Source organism: Saimiri boliviensis, chromosome 11 (assembly GCF_048565385.1).
Source record: "Saimiri boliviensis isolate mSaiBol1 chromosome 11, mSaiBol1.pri, whole genome shotgun sequence".
In the NCBI taxonomy this organism is placed as follows: domain Eukaryota; kingdom Metazoa; phylum Chordata; class Mammalia; order Primates; family Cebidae; genus Saimiri; species Saimiri boliviensis.
In genome coordinates, this window is record NC_133459.1 from 84715790 (window position 1) to 84738595 (window position 22806).

Consider the following 22806-nt stretch of genomic DNA (forward strand, 5'->3'; position numbering starts at 1 on the left):
TAAAACAGAACCTCTCCTTTCTCTACTGGGTAGGATTGCCAGATAAAATAGAAGGCCCCGAGTGAAATGTGAATTTCAGATAGACCACAAATATGTTTTAGTACAAACATATCCCTTGCAATATTTGGGACATACTTATACTAAAAAAGTATTTGTGGTTTATCTGAATTCAATCTTAACTGGGCATCTTGTATTTTTACTTGCTAAATCCGGCGACTCAAACGCCAGGGTCGTACGTGTTTGCTGACTGCGTTCTATTCGTGGCCGCGGAGGCCTTATTTCAGGTTGTTTGATTCCGGTGGCTGACAATATGAAACAGCTTGAACAGGCAGGCCGGTGGGCAGAAGCCATAAATAGCCACCTCGGGGGCCCCCCTGGTCGCTGGGAGCGCCACGCTGCTCTGTTAATAAGCATGCGCTCGCTGGAGTTCTCATCCTGGGGCTCGCGGAAGCGCTGACTCAGCACCAGGGCAGGGAGGATGCGGGGACCCCCAGAAACATAATTAAACAGTTTCCATGACTGACTCGAAAATAAAATTGTGTGTGGGAAGAGAAATTTGAGGGGGAAGTTAAACAACAAATGGAGAGGTGTGGAGTGAAACCTCAGGGAAACTACTGGTTTTGCTTCAAGGGAATTGAATTGTGAAATTTGCAGTTGTGAAATTTCACTCGGTTGGTTCTTCTGAGAAGCGAAGTTTGTTTTAATTGTCAATTAAAGCGAACAGTGCTTGGGTCCCTGGGATCCAGGGAACCTCAGGGCGGTGTTCACCTCTGCCCGGCTGCGAGAGAGGAACCCGGTGCGGGCCCGATGACAGGGTCGGCCACTGGGGGTCAGGATAAGCTTGCAGAGTGGCCCTGCCGCCGGCCTGAACTTTCTCGGGAGGGGAAGGGGAAGGCGGCTGTGCACGGAACTGCACGCCCTGGGAAGCAGAGGCCTGTCGGAGAAGTTGGTGAAAGATGCACCTTAGGTGTCCCCGAGCAGGGCCTCTGGCCTCTCCGGAGGTTCCCGCGGCAGCCCTTATTTGTAAGGCAAATCCAGCCCGCGCACACGTTGCTCCAATGTCAGGTACTAAATTGCCTTTATGAGAGTCACGCAGGCTTGCAGATGACAACACTCTGATAACAAAAGAAGTGTGGCCTCGTTGAAGATTTTATGTAAAAGGAAATGATTCATTTGAATTCAGAAGGAGACTTAAAACAGGGCAGAGAGAGCCAAAACCTAGATTTTCTGCCTTATGACTTGTTCCTTAGAACTTGTTTAAGAAAAAAAGGGGAGAAAATTTAAACAAGAAAAGCTACCCCAAATCGCCAACCAAAGTTTAGATTTTCGTGGGTTGCTATTTTCTTCAGATCAACGTTGCCTTCTTGTTAACCCTAGACTGCAGCCGCAGAAAATTAGATTCCCCCCGCTGAGGGATTAACCACATAGAAGAGCTGGGGAATGTGGAGGTCTGGAGAGACTTTAGATCAACCAGTTTCAAACGTTTGAAAGAAAAAAATCTTCAGTGGTTTGAGAGCTTCACTAAGATAGTTTAAAAAAAAAAAAGAAATCAAAATTGCCCTTATTTAAGAGCTTTGGAGATCCAAATATAAGTCCCTTTTCTTTTGCCAAGAAGGCCACTTACTCATTTTGTGTCTTTAACGCTCAAAGGAGATGCTGGGATGCCTATTCAATCCCTAAACAGAAATCTTACAACCAACTGTATGATTTTTTTGGCAAATATCTTTTTCTTTTCTTAAAGCCTCAAATTTCTATTCCTTTCAATGACGATATGTTGAAGAGGGAATCAGTGCCTTTCTCAGCAAGTGAATGAGAGAGGTCTCACGTCTTTTGAGTGGGCCTGCGTTTGGGTGGCAAGGCTGCTTGGATGGGGAGTGATGTGACAGGGCTCTTTGACACACTGCTCCTTGGCTTAGAGATGGTCGATTTGGAACACTCATTCATTCACTTATTCGACCAGTGTTTATTAAGCATTCAGTGCCTCTGTGCACGGCTGGGCGTGAGAGATACAAGGTCTAATAACACAGAGTTGTAGTCTCGCCCTCCAGGAGTTTGCAGTCTGCTGGGGAAGTCAACAAAACAAGAAGACAGAGGTTATTCTGCTCTACTGGAAAAGGCACTGATCTTCTTCTCTCTTTTTCTTCCAGAAGCTTTTTCTCCTAGATTGGTCAACATGGTTTTATAAACAAGTGGTACTTTAACAACAGCAATCAAAGTCCTATTTAACTCCCCAGTGGAAGGTATCCATCTCTGATGGCCAACTGTTTCCTTTCTCCAAGGGGCTGGTCCTCTCCTTTGGTGACCCAAAATGCCTTTTACTTTGAGCCACACCCTCTGCCTGCAATCCTACAGGATAAAATGGGGATGGAGGCAGAAAGCAGGAAAGGAAGTGGATCACCTGGTACTGTCTGACTTGATAACCAGCTGTTGAATGGCCTGACATGCCTTCACTGTGAGAATGGGGAAAACTGTTCTTTTTCTTCTGGAAGAAGGAGAAGCCAGAAGTTAGTTTAATCTTTTCTAGGCAACTTATTTTATTGCATTTTTAATTTCCTCTCTTGCATTAACATGACCCTTTTCACTGGCTTCCCACGCTTGGTGCTTAATTACTTATCATTAGCAATGTACACGGGGGCCTTGCTGCATATTTATAAATGTGATCATTAGTACATGGAAAGACAAAGGCTTCTTTAAGACTGTCATTAGTTATTCTGTTTTCATGGAAATGTTCATTAGGAGAAACTACCCACCTGGTTAAATAATTATAATTAAGAATTGGTAATCTCCTTTGCATTTTTAACTTGATCTTCCGTCTGTTTGTATGAAGCTAAACAAGCCTTATTTGGCAAGTATTCCATCTTTCATTTTCACAAGAATTGTCAAAAAATATATACTCTTTGTTTTTAACCTATAGGTGCTGACTGATTTGCAGCATGAAAAACATAATTTTTGTAATTCAGCAGTTAATCTCCAAGCACGTTAACCAGCTGTGGAATGGTGAGTCAGTGAATGGAGTTAAAGGATCTCTGGTTGATTTTATTTTATGGACTTTAGTGAGTGGTGCAAATTGAACTCCAGGCTCCCAACCAAACTTTGCAAAGGGTCTCCTTTAACTTTTCAACCACAGAGACAGCAGGCTGGGTGGCTGCTGGCCACTGCTCCTTTGGGCGTGCCAGGCAAGACAAGTGGCAGTTGGATGGCCTGGGTCTTTGTGTGTCAGCATCCGAATGTTGTATGTTTGTGACCAGGGGTAACCACAGCAGTGTCATAGCTGTGGCCCTGCCACTGCCTGGGCAAATAGAGTCCACGGGCATTCTTCACATTGCTAGCAAATGGTCATGTGGCTCGTACGTGGTTACGCAGCTGAGCTGAAACAAACGAGGTGACAGAAACACAATAAAGGAGGCTCGGTTATGCTGCCACCCACTCCCCTCTGCCCAGACTGGTTTAAGCCGCCACCCTGGACTGATGAGAATATGCCAGGGATAAACCACAACTGTGGGAAACACTGGGTGGGGGCATAAATATCATCTGTAAACAATTAGGCAGCCACTGCTCATTCAGTGCCGTTTTGAGAAGCTAAGGAAGTCTGCAATCAGTTATATCTCCAATTACCATAAAAATATATTAGCCATTCATTCATTTATTAATGATTCATCAGTTAACCACACATAATGAGCAAATAATTAGCAGTGCTGTACGGTTGCCAAAATTGAAGAAGTGTTGGCATTTTAAAGATGAAAGGTTGAATTTATGCAAAAGTCTGGTGATGATAAAGTTAATATGGAAGATAATTATAAAAGTGGCTGTCCTCTATTACAGGCTGAGGTACCACAAAACTTGCCTAATTGAACTGAAATTAATATTCTTCCAAAGTCTGCGTGTTGCCACACACAAACTGCTGAATTTCTCTTGAAGATCTCCCTTCAGTAAGGTGCACCGCACAATACAAGTTAATAAAATGCCAGACAGCTAGACTGTGTTCTTTGTTTGCTTGGTTCAGGGCCTCGTGGAAAACAATAAATTGCATTCATGTCAGCTGAGGCCCATCCCTTTGCTAATTACCGTTTGGTGCTGAAATGACTTCTGTGAAATTGGGAGCATGAGGAAACATACAGCCATACAAGGGAGGCTTTTCAGAGTTTTGCAGTAAATGTGAGATAGGCCTCAGGCACACAGATGTTAAAACAGCGAATTCCCCCACAGATTACACTAATGGAAACCCTGTCAGGGTAAGTCAAATCCGGGTCTGTGGTCAAAATCTAATTAAGGTTTCTGTACTTAAAAAGAATATGAATGCCTGGGGCTGGCGATGAATGTATAAGAAACTCACTTGTTTGTAAAATTGTTAGCATGAATAGCAAGTACCATGGGGCTGTTACCTGCGAGGTAACACCTGTTTTCCGAGGCTTTTGCTGAATGTCTCAGGATGGGTTATTTCAGAGGTCAGCGAACTAGGCTCAGGCCGTGGCAGCCTCCCATCTTTGGGGCCTGGTGCAAGACATGGTTTGAGGTCACAGATGCAGATGGATCCCTTAGAAGTCGCCCTGGAATCCCAAAGGATGCTTTACTTTGCCACATGAAAACCACCCCAGATGATCCTGCCCAACTCCCTGGCGCCACTGAGGAAATAGTTCTTGCCGAGGGTATGGGGCTGGCCAAATCTCCCCTATTGGGGAAACAAAGGGTCGTCTGCTCCCGGCTGCCCTCCAGCCTGTCAGGACTGCCTCCTGGAACAGCTGCAGCGTGCAGGCGCGGCCCTGCTTCTAATAGAGGAAATGAATTTATAATGCTGCAGTCTCTTCATTTTCACCCAGCACAAATTTCCCCTTAAATACTTAAAAACAACACCCAGAGCTGGATATACCTTAAATTTCCAATAAATGAAACCTTAATCCAGTCTGTTGCTGAGTCTGAGCTGTTATTAAAGAAATAAATTTGAAACAGCAAGTGGTTTGAGAATTTTTGAATTTAATTATTTAAATCTACTTAGGGTAACTCTCGTGCGCTATTTCAGTTTCCCATGGAGAACATGAATTCTGGGAAAGGTATCCCACGCAGGGCCCTGGAAATACTAACTTTCATATACAACTGTGGGCTCAGCCGTAGACAGACTGTGCCGCCCTCCTCCCCGGAAGAGCAGAAGAAAGAAACTCAGATTTCTTTTTCTGTATAATTCAGCCAAAGGATACAGGATATATTTTTCAAAGAATGAGGGAAGCCAAGTCCTCTTCTTTCAAGTTCTGCGGGCCTCTTCAGATGCACTGTTTACATGGAGTTCGTTTGAAGCTCTTTGGAGAGCGGCGGTTCATACAGTCAATCACTGAGCAACGTTAGGGAGCAAAAGGTAAAGAGAAAGTGTAATCTGTATGATTTAAGTGGCCAGCAGCTAATTTAGGCCTTGTGAGTGTCTGGAGCCTAATTTTTGACATTTGTGAAAATAGACCAGGCATCCCCAAACTACGGCCTACGGGCCGCATGCGGCCCCCGAGGCCATTTATCCAGCCGCCCGCCGCATTTCAGGAAGGGGCACCTCTCATTGGTGGTCAGTGAGAGGAGCACAGTATGTGGCGGCCCTCCAACTGTCTGAGGGACAGTGAACTGGCCCCCTGTGTAAAAAGTTTGGGGACGCCTGAAATAGACCATCTGCTGTAACTGTCCCAAGGATAATAGCTCCAGGCTTGGGCTGGAGCACCTGAGACTTTTGGTGCCACTTCCGTATTCAGGCTTGGGGAGAGTCTGCTTTCATGATTAGGGACAGATGACACCCTGGCCTTAGTTCTGAGAACACAGGATACCTTCCAGATATTAGCAATTGAGCTTTTTAATGGCATCCACTTTGGGATGTGGGAGGAGGGGAGGAGTAGGTGAAAAATTTGGGCACACACTCATAACTATCTCTTTCTCCGGTTCACCAGGACTTTGGGTGGCACATAATGGCTTTGTTTTGGATCCTGTACAAGTTGGTTAAATTACTAGATACCTATGAAGCATCTCGATAGAGCGTAATCTCACCAACACAGTGAGACCCCCAAGACCTGAGTCAGAGAGATGCTCAATGTCCAATTTGTTTCTCTTTTGTACTGGCCGTTTGATAGTAGCTGGGACCTCAGAGCTGCCAAATGGAACTTTCCCACACCCAACTCAGGCTACCAAGAGGATATTGACTTGGAGTGATTTCTAGATCCAGAGTTCTATTTTTCCTTCCAATATAAAAATCTGCACTGAAGCCAAAAGTCTTTAAGGAAAGAGCAGCTCTTAGTGTGGGGCCCATTCTCAGCCTCTACCTCATCCACAGTAAATGCAAAGGGCTATGGAAATTGCATACAATTCACAGTGTTCAGGGGATGAGTGAATATTTTATCAGATGGTGGTGGGGAGGTTCCACAAGAAGTAAGGTCCAGCAGCCAGCAATGCCTCAGAAGTCAAGAGTTTTGGGTTTTATGTTTTTTAATAATGGTAGCAGAGACTTATATCTAATGCTGGGTATTTAATTTAAAAAATCTATGCATATTTATGGAATAAAGCTTCTTTCCAGGTGCAGTTCTGGGCTCTAGGACTTCAGAGAGAAAAAGTTGTGGTTCCTGGTCTTGGGAGGCTCTCATTGTGGCTGGGGGAGCAGGCAGGCACCCAGCAGCCTGAATCAAACTCTATGTAGCCAAATTTCTACATCATTACAATGCCTAGCTTGTAGGAACCCAATAAATGTTTGTTGAATGAATGGATCTGTTAAAAAGGGAGTGTCATGCTTTCTCTCTTTCTAAGGAGTTATTTTGTGAATTAGAGGGTTAACATTTATAACACCTTTTTTGCCCCTACATGCTGTATAAGTACAAGTTATTAAATATAATAAACTAGGGTCCTAGGCAGTCAATTATATATTCTTATGAAGTTAGTGACATTTAGATTCTTTTGTTAGGCAGATGGTGTAATACTGCACCTGTTGGAAAAGTAGGCATTTTGAGAAGGGACATTAATTCACAACTATTTATAATATAGCAAAATGCTGGCTTCTTAATAAGTGTACTTGTATTATTTCTCAAGGAAGTAACATAGCTGAACAGTCTGAGTCTTTGAATTGGAACTTCTGAAATCGGAAGACCATTCTTTCTTAAAACTCTATTTACTCCTGATTTTCTTTTGCACTCTCTGGATTGGCTTTTAGTCCCCAGTTTGTTCACAGCCTTCTCTTTCCTCCACATGTCTCTCTGTTCCTCATTCCTCTCTCTTCATTGTCTCCCTCCATCTTCCTCCTTGCCCTCTCCTGCCAAGATAATTCCATTTCTCTGGAATGCCCCGCAAGCCACTTTTGAGTCCAACTAAACTATGGTCTGCTGGGAAGTCCAGAGCTGCTGTTTCTGCTTGGATGTCCAGCTTTCCATAATCCACCCACCTCCTAGTCTACTTCTAGGCAAGAAACACTGCAGCAGCCAGGCTGACTCCGTCATTGCTCTGCAAATGCCATTGTTTGTTGGGCCTTTGCTCTTGTTAATATCTCACCTGGAAGCTGTCTTCTTCTGTTACACCTTTCTAAAGTCTGTGCATCAATTGACTATCTCCTCTCTGACATTGCTCTTATTTACTTCCTTGATCTTTACCTCTTCTAAGCTCCCAATGCCCACAGTTTAGCAACCCCTTTTGTTGCATCTCCTCATTTAGTAGCTTCTCATATAAGCCCCAAGCTGCTTCTGTTTAGAAGCTACAGTGCTCCTTATGATGTGTCAGGCTCTGTATTAAGGTGCTTTGCATTATTATTTCATTTAATCTCCATGACAACCCTGTGAGGTAGACATTTAGTCATTTCCATTTTATAGATCAGGAAACTAAGGCCCAGAGAGCATGACTGACTTGCCCAAGGTCATAAAGTTAGTCAGAGCTGGAGCTGGGTTCTGTGGGAGTCACTACTTGCTGCTACCGAAATCCCCCTTCAGAATTGAAGCCTTACTCCTCCAGCTGCTGAGAGTGCCATTGGCTGACAGCCCTCTTCTGTCACCCTCTCTGCTCCATGCCCTCTATGTAAGTGAGCCTCTTCACTCAAGGTAACAACCCCTCTCCTGGGTTAGCCAGTGTCCAGAACCTTATATTGTAGGGCTATAAAGGTCTCTCCACCTCACCACAGCTTCAGACAACTAAGTGCAAATGAGCTTCTGAGCTCTCTGTAAGGTTAGCTGACGCCTTTGTTGTGACTGTATCACAGCCCAGCTTCTCCCCTGGCCCAGTCCTGTTTCCTTCCCTGTGCTTTCACTTCTATGAATGGTGATTTCCAAGAGCAGGTGCTGATAAACTTCCTACACAAACCCCTGATTCAAATTCTGCTTCTCAGGGAACCCAGCCTAAACAGTTGGTACCAGCAGTGGTCTGAGAAAGGCAATCTAAGATGGGATTCAGGAGCTAGATCGCCTGCCAGCTACTCATAGTGAGGACCTCATCTCTGGGTCCTCACTGTCTGGGAGTGGGAGTGGGTGGAGCAGAATAGATCCTGGCACAGGGTCGCAGTGGCAATGTGGAATGGTACGCTGGTGAAAGTATTCACTGGTAGGTGAGTGTACCAGGCATTTGAGAAATATGGGGAAATAGTAATGATAAGAACAATGACAATGGGTGGGTATTACTGGGGGCTGTTCATGCTTTGGATAAGGCAATTCATAAGCAATTAATGTGTAAACCAGAGGGCCTCACTGTTGGATATCAAGTAAGCCCCATGTCCTGTAGTAAGAAGGCAGAAAAAATTGATATCAGGGCTAGGACTTAATCATAAGATTGAGAGAATTCCTGGGAAGATTGAATGCTCAACCTAGATATGTGAGCTGTGCCAGGCCAGGTTCTGACTGGGAAAGAACAGGCCCTTGAGATATTAGATGGTGACATCTGACGTGATGCACTTAAATATCTTGAGTCTCCAGATTCCCCTAAATTCTCTGGGCCTACAGAAGTGGCCCACTCCTGTCTGTTAAAGGCTAGCATTCCTCCTCTCTTGCTTGAAAGAAGATGCAGAGGACTCTGCCTTGCAAGACGAATGTGTCCTTCCCACTTTAAGATCTGCCCCCACAGTCCCTTTCCTGGCAGCCAGACTAATAAATGGGGTTAAATCACAACACTGCCCGGCTGGGGAAGTGTGGGGCCTGCTAGGAAAGGAAAGGTACTTATACCTTGGAGGAACTGCAGGACGTAGCCAACAGGCACTGGCAGGATATCAAACATTATTTAAAGGACTGGGTTCTGAGAGTACTGGATCAAGGTAGGCAGAAGGTAAAGTTATATAAGGGGAAATTTATCATATGGGATCACTCTCTTGGGCTACAGAACTTAGCATCTGGCAAAGATCCTGGGATCCTGCTAATGTACTGCTAGGATGGCTCTCAGAAACTCAGAGTAGGTAAAAGCTCACATAAAAGGAAGTAGAAATGAATTACAATGATAGTTGGTGGGAGAAAGGACAAAAAAGCTCAGAGAAATGGGCATAGCAGAATGGAAATAGTATATAATGCCAGAAAACCCTCCAAATGACTATGTTGAGTGAGAGAGTTTGGAGCAGAGGTTACACACATTTTGAAAAGCAGCTCCCAGTATGCTTTGGGACTCTGCCTGTTAGTCATCCAGTGGTTGTGAGGCCAGAACTGCCCATCATGAACTTCTTTCTGTCAGATCCAATAAGTTATAAGGTCGGTGGGTGACCAGAGGTAATCCTTCTGAGACGAAAGGGTACATTTGGGATTGAACACGAGCAGGGAGAGAGGTCAGCAGTAAGTTGCATGATCTAGTGGCTCAGACTGCCAAATTGTCATCCACCACCATCACATTACCTCTGCCTCAGTGCACACCTGTGGCTGCATGGGGGTCCCTTATGGCCAGTTGATAGAACATATGAAAGGTTGAGCTTGGTTCATGAGAAGGTTGCCTTGGTATGTGGGTGTAAGCTGAACATGAACTGCAACTGCACTTTAGCCCTACTCAGGGTGACCTTGAAGTCACTAATTAGTAGAAATCATCCCAATGGGCATAGCTTTAAGTGATGCACCTGCTCATCCACTTTGTGTGGAAAGAGAATATGTCTAAGCTCATAGGCAGTGGCAAATGGCTTAGTCAAATGGTCAAGGCCTGGAAGGAAAAAGACAAGGGCATTTAGGGAAGGGGCACACCTACAGGAGTGGGCATGAAGTGTGAAGAGCTTTGTATCACATGTTAACTAACACCCACAAGAAAGCATTCAACACAAAGATAGAATGACTAGGCCAGCTGACATAAGCCAGCCTCTGCCATGGGTCACAGCAGTGCTGGCACAAAGGGTGCATCAGTGGAGTAGCCAGAGTGTTAGGGTTGGAGGTGATAATGCGGGTCTACAGCATGGCTCCTACCAAATTAATATAGCGCTTGCTGCGCCCAATGTCTGATTGTCAACAGCAGAGAACAGTTACCAACATGATACTATCCTTTGAGGTCAATGAGAAGCCACTTGATGGCAAGTTAGCTACATGGCTAGAAGGAGCACCAATTCATTTTAACTTGAATAAATGATATTTCAGAATGGGATTGCCTTTCCTTGCTGCAGAACCTCAGCCTGCACCACCATCTGAAAGCTTAAAGTATTTTATCTATCAACAGGGATCCCGCATCACATTTGTGTCACAGCATGGGACCCACTTTATGGCAAAGGAGGTGCTGCACCAGGCAATGAATTCAATGGCCCTATCTCATACAGTACCACATAGAAGAATCTGGTCTGCTGGAGTGACTGGCCTATTGAAGGCACATAGATAGCCTTCAGTAGAAGGCTTGAAGATGGTATCTGTGAGGATCAGGCACTATTCTCCAGAATGCAGTGTACACTTTAAATCAATAACCATCACCTGGAGCTGTTTCCCAATAGGCAGAACGCATGAGTTCAGGAACCAAGGAATGAAAGTCACTGTGGCTCTGTTTACCATCACTCCTGGTAACCCACTTGGGGAATTTGTACTTTTCTTGCCTGCAGTTCTGGGTTCTGCAGGCTTAGAAGTCTTGGCTTCCAAAGGGAGAAAGCTTCCATCAGGGGATGCAGCAGGGTACCACTGAACTCTAAGCTATGGCTGCTGGTGGGGCACTTCAGAGTCCATGTGCTGAGGAAACACCCTCTTAGCAGCACTGTTTGATCCTGATCAAGAAGAGGAGGGCTGCTCTTACAGAATGGAAGCAGGAAGACCTATTTTTACCACCCAGTGAGCCAGTTGGATGTTCTATTTAGATGATCTCTTGCCCAATTTTGACGGGTAAATGGATAAGTGCTGCAACGATAGCCTGAGAAGAGGCTGAGGGACTCAGACCCCTCAAGAATAAGGGTCTGGGTCACACCACCAATTAAGGCACATACACAAAAGAGATACTAGCTGAGGGTAAAGAGAATCTTTATTAGAAGAGCGAGACAATGATATCTATTGCAATATTGAGACCAGCAGCCACAGTAGTAGGAGCTGTCTTCAGAGCTGGAGCTGGCAGGGATACATATTGCTACTCTTAATGACTTAAGCTCCTTACCTTCCAGGCTACCCAACCATTTGGTTCAAAATTAGTCCTTCCATTTCTGATATGCCACAGTAGATGTGTTAGATGTTATTTACCATTTTCCCACAGCCTTTTCATATTGTTTGAAGACTATTATTCATCTAGTGAACATTTATTAAGCATCTACTGTGTGACAGGTTTTGCGCTTGGTACAGGGAATATGAAAATGACAAAGAGAAATAAGAAATAGCCCTGGCCCTTAAGGACCTTGCAGTCAAGTGGAGCAAAAGATAATTAACTATTGCAAACATCATGCTGACTGCAGTGGTAGAGATGAGGATAGAGGATTGATACCTTATGTAGTTGGAGAAGGATGGTAAAGGCAAGTTTCCAAGAGGAGTCGATGCTTGAGCTTAGCCTTGTGTAATTAAAAAAAGAGCTCAGGATATGGCAGAAGACTCTTGTTGGCAGATCAAAAGTACAGGATGAAAAATGGCATGGATGAATGTTTCTGTAGCATAGAGGACAAGGTCAGAGACACTGAAGGGTCAAATAAGGAAGGCTCTTACAGCCCATGCTGATAAGCCTAAACTTCACTGTGTGGGTGATGTGGAACCATTGGCAGGTGTTCAGTCGGGAGCGTGGTTCTCAAGTGTCCTTCAGTCTATTTTCTTCAGCCTCCTGCTTGCAGTCACTTCTGCTTGAGTGCCTTTTAGTCATTGTCTGTGGCATCTTACAAAAGCCCTACCTGAAGCACGCAGGGATGATGCGTTTATACTAACAGCAAATCTCGGTTCTGGCAAATACCAAGCAAATCCGGCTGCTGAAAAGACATCCTTAAGGTCACTACCTATCCATAGGGTCTTTGGCACTGGAGTTCTTGATGCCTTTTCAGCTTTTATATATCACGGAAAATTGCCCATTTCTCCCCAAATTATTTAAAATGGCAGTGCTGAAAGGCACAGCAGGGGAAGTCGGTGATTGATTATGGGCCTATATATCACAAAGAACACTGGTGTTTTGACATTACCATCCAGAAGCTCCTGCAGTTTGATAGTACTCTGAAAGGCCTCATGTTGGCATGAGCTACTTTGCTAAATCATTAAAAGTCATTGATGATAGTTCTGAAGACAGACTCCACACAAGATCACCACACATCCTAGCCATAACATCCGAGATTTCAGCATCCCAAGGGAGCTTAAAGCAGGCAATGAACTCTGATGATCAGACAATATGTTATCTAGTGATGACCTGAGGGGCATGGAAGGAACAACAGTCAGACCATTATGTATTAGGAGACAAGGAGACTTGGTAGCTATTTCGGCACCAAGCTCCTGACCAAGTTAAAGGTTAACACTGAATCCCAGGGTGAATCCAGTATTCCCTGTAGATGAACTTAAATGTGAGGTAGAGGCCATCTTTGGTTTCTTGGTTGTTTTCTTTGCTAATAACCATACAGAACACATATTGGTAGATTAGAATAATCAACAATGTATTTGAGAACTACAGCCAACCTACCGGGATAGAAACCATGCTTGTTTGCAGAAATGTGACATTATTGAAAAATTATAATGTCAGCAGGATATCTCACTTGAGCAACTGTTCTAAATTAAGGATACACAAAAATTTCTAAAAACAGAACCATTTGTATCCTGGGTTAGTACTTGGTCTTCCCTCACTTCCCATCTAGTCCACATAGACTGAATGGCAGATGTTGTTCCAGCATAGCCCAAGGTGTCAACCTACATACTGCACACGGAGACTCAGAGTAAGGCTCTGCTACTCAAAATCAAGTCTGAAACCAGACATCATAATTGATGATACAGAATGTCCTTTAGAAATTTGATAAAAGCTTAATGTAGCGAAGACTGTGTAAGACAACAAAAGGTGAATGCTACAACCAAAATTGTGGGCTCGTCTTTTGTGAGTGGGCTTTTTGTGAGCAAAATACCTGTATAAATTGAATGTGGGAAAAGCTTTTAAAAGTGTTTGTTTTGAAAAAACCTATTAAAACAACTGTTAAATTTAATTTAAATGTTTTAGATCTGCATAAAAATGGTGATGTTTCCAAATGGATGGAAGAACTGCGAATTGATAGTCCTCTGGGAGTTTCTAGTTTTCTAACCATGTCTCTGTCTCCCCCTTCAATCGATTGCTCTTCCCCTTCCTTCTCCCACCTCTAAAGCTCCTTTTAGTCCCTAGTAAGTTGAATTATTGAAGCCCAGTATAGTTTTCATCATTAGAAGTCCAGCGGTTCCCACAGTGTTTCCCTTGGTTGCTGTGCCCAGAAGAGACTGAAGTATAGACATCAACTACCATTGATTCTTGTTGAGCTGGGCTGAAAGATTGACTGAAAGGGGAAGTGAGTGAGTGATGCTTGGTTCCCAAAAGACAATACAGAGAGTAAAAGAAGCAAGCTTTCTTGGTGGAGAGAAGGACTGTTTCAAGGAAGTGATAACATTGGATCCAAGTGGACTTTCTGGCCCTGAATTTGATGTATCAGTTTCATCCATTTTTGAGTCATAGAAACTGAGGTAAAGATGTGAAGTTTCCAGACCCAGTTGTTATTAACTTTAGAACCTGGGGTTCCTTACCTGAAGCATGGAGAGATGATGCAATGATCTCTAAGTTTTCTTTCAACTTGAAAATTTTATGAAAAAGAATCACATATGGATCCCTGGCTGGTTATATTGCTACTGTATGTTTTCTTTAAACCAAGTCTCAAATCCATTCAATATGAGGTAGATTACTAATGGGAACCAGAAACTCGGGAGAGGCCACCCTCATGTACAGGGAATTTACTGTCTTGCCCTGTGTGTTTGTGTTTATTTTTGCTGACTCCTTGGTGAGGGTCGATTCTAGGGTAGTAACATTGCTATAAATCCAAGTGGAGGGAGAAGTTTTCTCTTTCATGTCCCCTTCCCAAACAACCTAGTTTAGTTCATCAGCTTGTGTTGACATTACTTATGAATGCTAATGAACTCTTAAGTGCTAATTAATAACTCCATGTGCTGCTATTTACTAGCAAATATAGGAATCCAGGTGCAGTAAAGACCTGTCCCCAAATACAGTACATTTCTTCATCTCTGAGCTGAGGAGCATGGCTGGGACGGCTCTATTGCAATACTGCCAAAGTCAGCGCCATACACACTTAACGAAATATACTCGGGAGCTATACTTAAACTCACACAAAAGTATCATCTTCTTATTATCCACTGAGATAAGAAACCAGGGTCAAGTCCAGCTGTATTAGTCAGGGCTCTCCAGAGAAACAGAACTAATAGGATATGTGTATATATATATATATATATATATATATATATATATATATATATATATGGCTGTATAGAATGGGATTTGTTATGAGGCTGAGAAGTCCCACAATCTGCCATCTGCAAGGTGGAGGCACAGGAAAGCTGGTGGTGGAGTTCCATTCTAAACCCAAAAGCCTGACAACAAGGGGAGCCGGTGATGTCAGTCCTGGTTCAAATCTGAAGGCCTAAACACCAGGAGTTCCAATATCCAAGCTCAGGAGAATGTGGATGTCACAGCTCAAGCAGAACAAGGTAATCCACCATTCTCCATTTTCATTCAATCTGAGCCCCCAACAGATTGATGATGTGTTCACCAGTGTTAGTAAGGTGGTGAGGGAATGAGGGAGGTTTTTTTGTTTGTTTGTTTGTTTGTTTGTTTTTCCAGACAGGGTCTGGCTCTGTTGCCCAGGCTGGAGTACAGTGGTACAATCACAGCTCACTGCAGCCCCGAACCCCTGGGCTCAAGCCATCCTCCCACCACGGCTTCCCAAGTAGTTGAGGCTACAGAAGTCTGCCACTGTGCCCAAGCAAATTCATTTTGTTTTTTGTAGAAATGGGGTCTTACTGTATTGCTCAGGCTGGTCTTAAACTTCTGGCCTCAAGTGATCTTCGCCCCTCGGCCTCCCAAAGTGCTGGGATTACAGGCATGAGCCACTACCCTCAACCTAGGAGCTCTTCTTTACTCAGCCTACCAATTTAAATGCTATGCCCTTCCAGAAACACTCACACAGATACACCCAGGAATAATGTTTTACCAGCTATCTGGTCATCTCTTAGGCCAACCAGGTTGACACATTCAATTCAATTCACCACCACACCAGCAAATGGCAAGATTAGGTTGGACTCCTGATCTTGGGGATGGAATGCTGCAAGTCAGGGGACCCACCCAGCATGATCTGTAGCACATCAAGGCATTGCCTCCTTGCCGCAAAGAGGGACAGGAATCCCATAGGGGCAGAATGGAATGCTCTGCAAGATTGGACTGACGAAGGTCCATGGGGCTTGAGGAGCACAGGGTGCCAGTGCTTTTGCTCTCCTATGGGTGTAGCTGGCTCTGTCTCCTCCGCTGGCTGGTGCTCTCTGGAAAGTCAGGAGCTCAGTCTGCCAGGAGCCAAGCCCCCCTATGTATGTGCCAGGTTAATATTGCTGATTAAGGTGTGGACTTGTGGTCTTCTTTGGGAGACCTTGAACTTTCTTCAGCAAACAAAGAGAGGAGGCCAGACCTTGGTTCTAGTGATGGAGTTCATCAAACACTTACGATGTACCACTTACTGTGTACCAATTTAGTGTCAAATTCCCCAAACAGTGCTATTTTGTAGTTACTATTTCTTTCACTGCCCCATTTGAGCATTTTGTAAGTTGAGGCAGAAGGATAATGTAACTTGGCCAAGGCCAAGCTGGTAAATAGCAAAGCCAGGGTTTGAACTGCCCTGTCACCCTGAATGAAGCCCATGTCGAGACCACTGCCTTGGGTGCAGCTCCAGGTGTGACTCAGACTGCCGCACTGGGGGCCTGTACCTTGCACAGGTGACTCTGTGCTGTTGGCAGCCCTGCTCCCTGGACATCCCCCTTCCTCTCTCTTTCTAGGACCTGTTTTCTCTCCAGATTGAGGAACTGGAGCCAGCTGCAATTTGCCTCTGAGCCCCCAGAACCCCTCCTGAATTGGAATCACCCTTTCCCCCAGCAGTGCTCTCCAGCCCTCTCCTGTCCTCTCAGGGCCCAGCTCCATCCCTTAAAATCACTGTCTGGGATATGGTTTTAAAATCACTGTTAAATAAACTTAGGTCTGACCCCTGCGGAGAGAGAGCCATGATTACAGGGAGGCGGAGCTGAAGGTGAACACTTGTATCCTTGTGTCAGACCCAGGCTGTGGAGCAGCACAAGACATTTCTTTTGGATGTGCCTACCAGGAGCAGAGGAATTTTTCTTTGCAAAGAAAGAGAGGATCTTTAGAAACCTTGTACTTTTTTCAAGGAGGCTTTATGGGTGGCAAGGATAAAGCTATAGAGGCAGGAAAAGAGTTGCTAACTATATGCCAGTAGAGCATGCTTTTTAAGGGTGGGGTGTGGGAGGAGGAGGGCGCTTCCCCTCAGCTGCTCTTTCGCTGGATGCCATGAACACATGATCCTTTGACACCTCTGCCGCCGCTCTGCTCCCTCCCTGGGACAGCCTGACCACCTCCATCTCTGCTCCCCACGCTGGGTGGTGCTGCGGGGAGAAGAGGCCCGTGGCTGTGTCTGCCAGTCCCAAATACCGGCAGCTGCACAATCCTGCTATAATTGCTAATATCTGTTTCTTCTCTTTTCCAGGCCTCGGAAAGTGTTCCAGGAATGGACTTTCTGCAGTATGATGACCTGCAAAAGCAGCCCTTCCATTTACATTGCAAACTCCAAGTCAGCCGTGTCAAAGTTTGAACCAGGACTGTGGAGGATAATGGGTCAGATGCAATTAGCGGCCCAGAGAGCCGCACGTTGCAGTCTGATTTATTTTTTTGCCCATCAGATTCCAAGAATCCCAGTGCTTAAAAGCAACTAAACAATCGCTCTATTGTACTGAAATAAAGCCCAGTTAATTCAGAAATCAATTGCACCACCAGGTGGGGCACACTCTGGCCCCAAACAGATGGGGTTGAAAACTCCCCCCAAAATGCAGTCTTGTTAAATTAAAAACTTGATCCAGGAGTGGAACAAATAGGGAGCCATGAATAGAATGGAGTCAGGTCCACTCAGGCGGATTCTTTCTTCTCCCACTCCTTTTCCTTTAAAAAAGAAAAACTCCCCATTTCACTTTCATCAGTGTTAGCATCTATGCAGAAACGCAGCCACCCACCCTTTCAGTTCAATGTGTTACTTTAATTAGTCTGAAAATTAAAGGGCAACTCTGGGCCAATGTGAATGATTATGAAAATACATGTGCATCCCATGCAATCTTCTCATTTAATTAATAGTCTTGTAAACTATATGGCTCACTTTAAGTCAGTCAAGAGGTATAACAACTCCATTTTAAATATCCACTTAATACTTAACAGGATGTGAGGAACACACTATAGCATACGGTCCCTTCTCAAGTTTCACTGTCTGAAATTTTTCAAAGCTGACCCAAGTCAACCCGAAAAATGTTTAACACCCTGGGCTTGAACACAAGAAACTCTGTGATGAACAGACATTCAATTACATTTTTTAAAAGTGAGAAGCATTTTTGTAAAATAGCAACTCTGGAAACTAATTGGCAGCCACAAAACTTGTGAGCGAAGGCCAAATCTTGTGGGGAACTTTCACTACAGTAACACGACTCAAAGAAAATGTGAATAAAAGGCATCTTTGTTTCCCAGTCAAATTAGCTGATTAAGAAATAAAACATCTTAACATGTTTTTAAATGTAGAATTGATTATTTCTATGAGAAAAATTAATGCCTGGTTATGTGAATTCTACTCTGTGTGTGAATTGAATGGGGCAGAAAGAGCAATCCATGCAGATCCATGTCTTAGGTCATTAAACAAAACTAAATATTAAGAGCTCCGGTTATGGAAAAAATATCACATTCAGGTCACATGTTGTGCTCCCCATTTTGATTTCCAAAGTCCAGATTAGTTATGGTCCACACTGAAAATGTGATTCAGAACAAGGAAACTGCTTTGTATTGGCTGAGTACTGACAGTGAGTGGGAGAAGAAAACACACAGCCATACAAAGAGCACAGCCAACTCCTGGGAGGGAACACAGGCCTTTTGCTCCTAAGGAACCTGAGAAAGATTCACAGAAGGAATTTGAACAGGTCATTCTTTATTTCCTAATGGGTGAGTTTGGAACTCATGAAAACAAGACAACCTAAGTTATGTGTTAGTCTCAGAAAAGAAGTGGGCAGGTGACCTTTGACATCTCAGGCCCCCATGTCTCAACCCAAGCCCTTCGTCCCTGACCTCTTAACATTCCAATATCCTGAAGCCAGTCTCTCCCCAAACCAGGGCTGCAAATTATCTCTGCCATGTGGATAAACATTCACTGGGTCAGTGTTTTTCAAGGTGTGGTCCTGGGACCACCTGCATCAGAATTGCTTGCTGAGTTTTCAAAAATAAAAGTTTCTGGGCCCCAGGAATTACTGGATCAGATAGCAATGGGGCCCAGGAGTGTGCGTTTTCAACAATTCTCTAGGATTCTGTAAGGATATGAATATTAGAATCACTGCCCCCGTGTCTACTTGGAAATCACAAGAGTAACTTTCACTAAGTTTCTTTAATGGGTTTCCTGTATTGAAAGGCATTTACAAAAATCTGTAAATCCCTCATTAAACAAAAAAAGATCCTTCAGCCATTTTCATTTCTTGTGGTATCTCTTAACAGAGGGAGTATAGAAATGCTTTGTCCTTTAAAATAAGTTCAGTGAGTACTTGAAAAGTCATTTGGCAAGAGATGAGGGATGAGACAAAGGGGGAAGATTAATGACGAACAGAATCAGAGTCCTTGCTAAAATAAAAATGGATTCACACCCAACTTCTTCTGAAGGGTAAGACATATGGCAGCTCGTGTGGGAAGCGAGCGTGTTTAGTAGAGAGAGGTCCTGCTGCAGAGCTGTGTGATGCAGGGTGCAGCTTCCTCAGCCAAAAACAGAACATCACATGTTATGGGAAGACGTACCATCCCTCCTATGTGATGAGAGGCTGACTTTCTAAAGAAATTTGAGCAAACTGTTGCCTGAATGGCTTTAACAAGTTTCTCAGAGTCAAAAGATGATCAGGTTTGCGCATTTAGACCTTAGTTTTGCTCTAATTTTTGGGTTTGGCCTGACAGCCCAACATTTTCTGTGACTGTTTATGAAAGCTACTGATAGCCTAAATTTCCCCATTTATAAAATGGAAGAGGTGAAAGGAGGAAAGTGCTGGCTCCTAGAAATTGTGGGTCAGAGCTTCGGCTACAAACTCTGGGCCTACTGTTCCACATTCTCTTTTGAGATGATTTGAATCTGATCAGGAAAAAGCCAAGACATACCTGCTAAGTTTTTTTTTTTTTTTTTTTTTTTTTTTTTTTTTTTGAATAGAGAAGAAGGACAATTCATTTGCACTTTGTCATCTGTAATGTACCAGCGCTAAAGTAGCAAATGCCCAATAATAGACTTCAGGATTCTATTGCTAGGTTTCATCAAAAACTATAAACAGGTATACAAAGGCCATTTACAAATGTGGTTCTGATTATGCTTATAGTAGCAGTGATGAGAGTTCCGTTTTTGTCCATGGAAAATCGCTGCTTAATAAGAACTTTCCCAAATGCAGTCTCCTTTGAGATAAAAATTTCCACACTAAATTTCATCGCCCTACTAGAATTTCCTTTGGAATGTTTGTGTTAAATTCCTTTCTCCCTGATTGAAGTATACAACACAAAAATCTAGCTTAAAGACTTAAAAACAAATGCACTGAAAGGCACAAATTTATAGAATAACTTGGGAGGAGACTGCGCAGGGGAAAGGCAGAGGAGATTTGGGAAAATGAATTAAAACCTCCCAATAATTAAGAAGTGATTTACTCAGCACATTCAGTATTTGGAATGCTTGTACAGGAGGGCAGGGTATGACTTCCTTATATGCCATGGGCAACCTCAGCAACTCAGTTTTGCTGCAAGAAGTTTTGGCTTTTTTGTTGTTATTTCCTGACTTGCTGTGTGCTGTTGTGAACTTAATTAACACACTCGTGATTCTGCACCCTCAGGGAAAAATGGTAAATTTTCTGAAATGTAACTACAGAAACAAAAGGGAAGTTCTTTCCTTCCTGATCATAGCTATTTTTTATTCCCTCTCTTGTATTATGCATCAGGAAAACATGAAAGCCCCATGAAGCTTTAGAGAGTCCAACCCTCAGACCCATACGGCACAATACCCCGGTATTCCTCACTGTTCTGTCTTGTAGACTATCCTAACTGCTGTTGTGTGAGAGAAAGCAGGGTTAATAGGTAGCAAAAGTTAGCCCTTTAGATAACAGTGCATCATATGTGCTTTTTTAAAAATTATATTCCTCTCATTTGGAAGTAACTTGAACCATTGCCTTTTGAATCAAGCCCTGTAAATTTGATCAATATCGTTATTTTCATGAGGCAAGTTTAAGTTGATAAAGTTGTCTGGCTTTGTCCCTCTTCCCTCCCACCCACCCTCTAAAAAACAAAAACAACTAAGGAGAGTCACAACTTTGACGTGAAGCTTGAGTGTGAAGCGCGGGTACAGAAAAGTTTATGAAAGATGACATTTATAGATGGGTACATATATATTTAATTTCTCTTATGTGAGTGTGTGTGTGTATATATATTTCTACTTCTGTTCATGGAGGATACAACATCATAATTAAGGACATTTTACTTTATCCAATGAAGAGTTTTTTTCAGTTCTCTCTAATTGGTAATTTAATTACAGAGCTAATTAGGAACGTAGTGGGTGTTGGGACTACAACAACTGTCTTTAACTGGAAAGTCTTACCACTTACAAGGCAAGAAAGTTTTTAAATTATGGAACACTTAAACAATGGATTAATAAGTTAGTAAGTACAACCGTATAAAGGTAGATCATTCACATGCTTGTCAATTGGCAAAATTTTTAATTCGAGGCTGATCCATTCCACTAAGTAATTATCACTCTGCTTTTCCAGCATACTGGGGGGTCTATGCTGAGGCCCCAGGGAATTTATGTGCTAAACTCTGGGGCTGGAATTCCTGGACCAGAGCTGGGGCAGAAGGTGGAGCAGCTGAAAGTTGTTTGGGAGGAAATACAGTCCAATATTAGAGCAAAGAGGAATTCTCTTATTAGATTCTGCTGCTCACTTTTCATGGAGAACTGCCAGCTCAGTCCTCTCTCTGCCTCAGTTTCTCTTTATCTGTGCCCACTTCAGCAGACATCTATATCCCAGGACAACAGAGAAACATTTGGAGGTGGTTGAAGATGGACTCAGGCAGGGGTTGCTTTGGCACACGCATGGGTGGCCCTTTGGGCCTTGGGTCCTCTGGATGAGAGGCCTGGAGCTGTGTGAGCAAATCTATCCCCCGCAAATGGGGGTCCTGCAAGATGAGGGCCCTCTGGGGGCTGAGCTTAGCATGGGAGCAGTGGTGAAATTAATAATCCATAGAACATAGCCTTTGTAATTTGGGAAGACTTGTGATTTTAAGAGGGCAATCATTTGTTCTTTCATCAAACATTTCACAGTATTTGTGTGAAGGGCAATTACATACAAGATGTGCATTAAAACACAAAAACACTGAATGTAAAATTGAGCAGAAAATACAAGGAATTACCTAGAGGGCTGATTTCCACAAGTGCCTGGAAAAAACCTAGATCAGAACCCCATCACCTGGGCCTCTTTCTGGGAAGATCTCATCTGAAAAACGTGGCCCCAGAAAGGCCAGCAGTTTGTAATGGAAAATGCTCAAGATAATCAGATTCAACAGATACATTCCGTAAACTAAAATTTCTCACTTCACAATGACTGCAGGGGGATGGTGTGAGGGAGACAAAAAGGGAAGAAGAGAGATAACTGGGCTAATGGAAATCCACAGAAAATCCCGAAACTTGATTTCAGCCAATAGCTTCACTCAAACCCATTCTCCCCGAAAACTTGGACCATAATTACCACCTGTGAACTGAATGGAGTTGAGATTTGCTGTTTTCTTTCTGCTGCATAGCATGGCCAAGAAAGGCTTCAGTGGGTCTGGCTGAGAAGATATGCATACACAAAGCTAAGGCTGGTGCACAGACCAGCTGTTAGCAGCCCGGCTCCCCCACCAAGAGAGCTACTTGAGAATGGACAGATGCTTGAAAGAAATTATTTTTTAAAAGTTCCACCCTTAAATATTATTTTTTCATTAAATTATTGAATTTATAATTCATCAGAACTTTCATTTATTAATAAATTTACAAATATCTATCCAGGGTTTATGATGAGTGAGGGTCATATAATTTTAATCCCGACTGTCCTCTGTGAGTTTCTAGTTAGATTGGAAAGCTGCTATGTGCACAAATTATTCTATTACATGAAAGAAGATAAT

At 43.5% G+C, this 22806-nt stretch overlaps 1 long non-coding RNA gene across 1 annotated transcript; it reads left to right on the plus strand.

Annotated features, from left to right (window-relative positions):
* Window positions 1-238: 238 nt before the first annotated feature.
* LOC101032928 (uncharacterized) lies at window positions 239-18169 on the plus strand. Its single transcript, XR_012512477.1, has 2 exons — window positions 239-2997; window positions 17102-18169. It is a non-coding gene; the product is annotated as an uncharacterized LOC101032928 (long non-coding RNA).
* Window positions 18170-22806: the final 4637 nt, after the last annotated feature.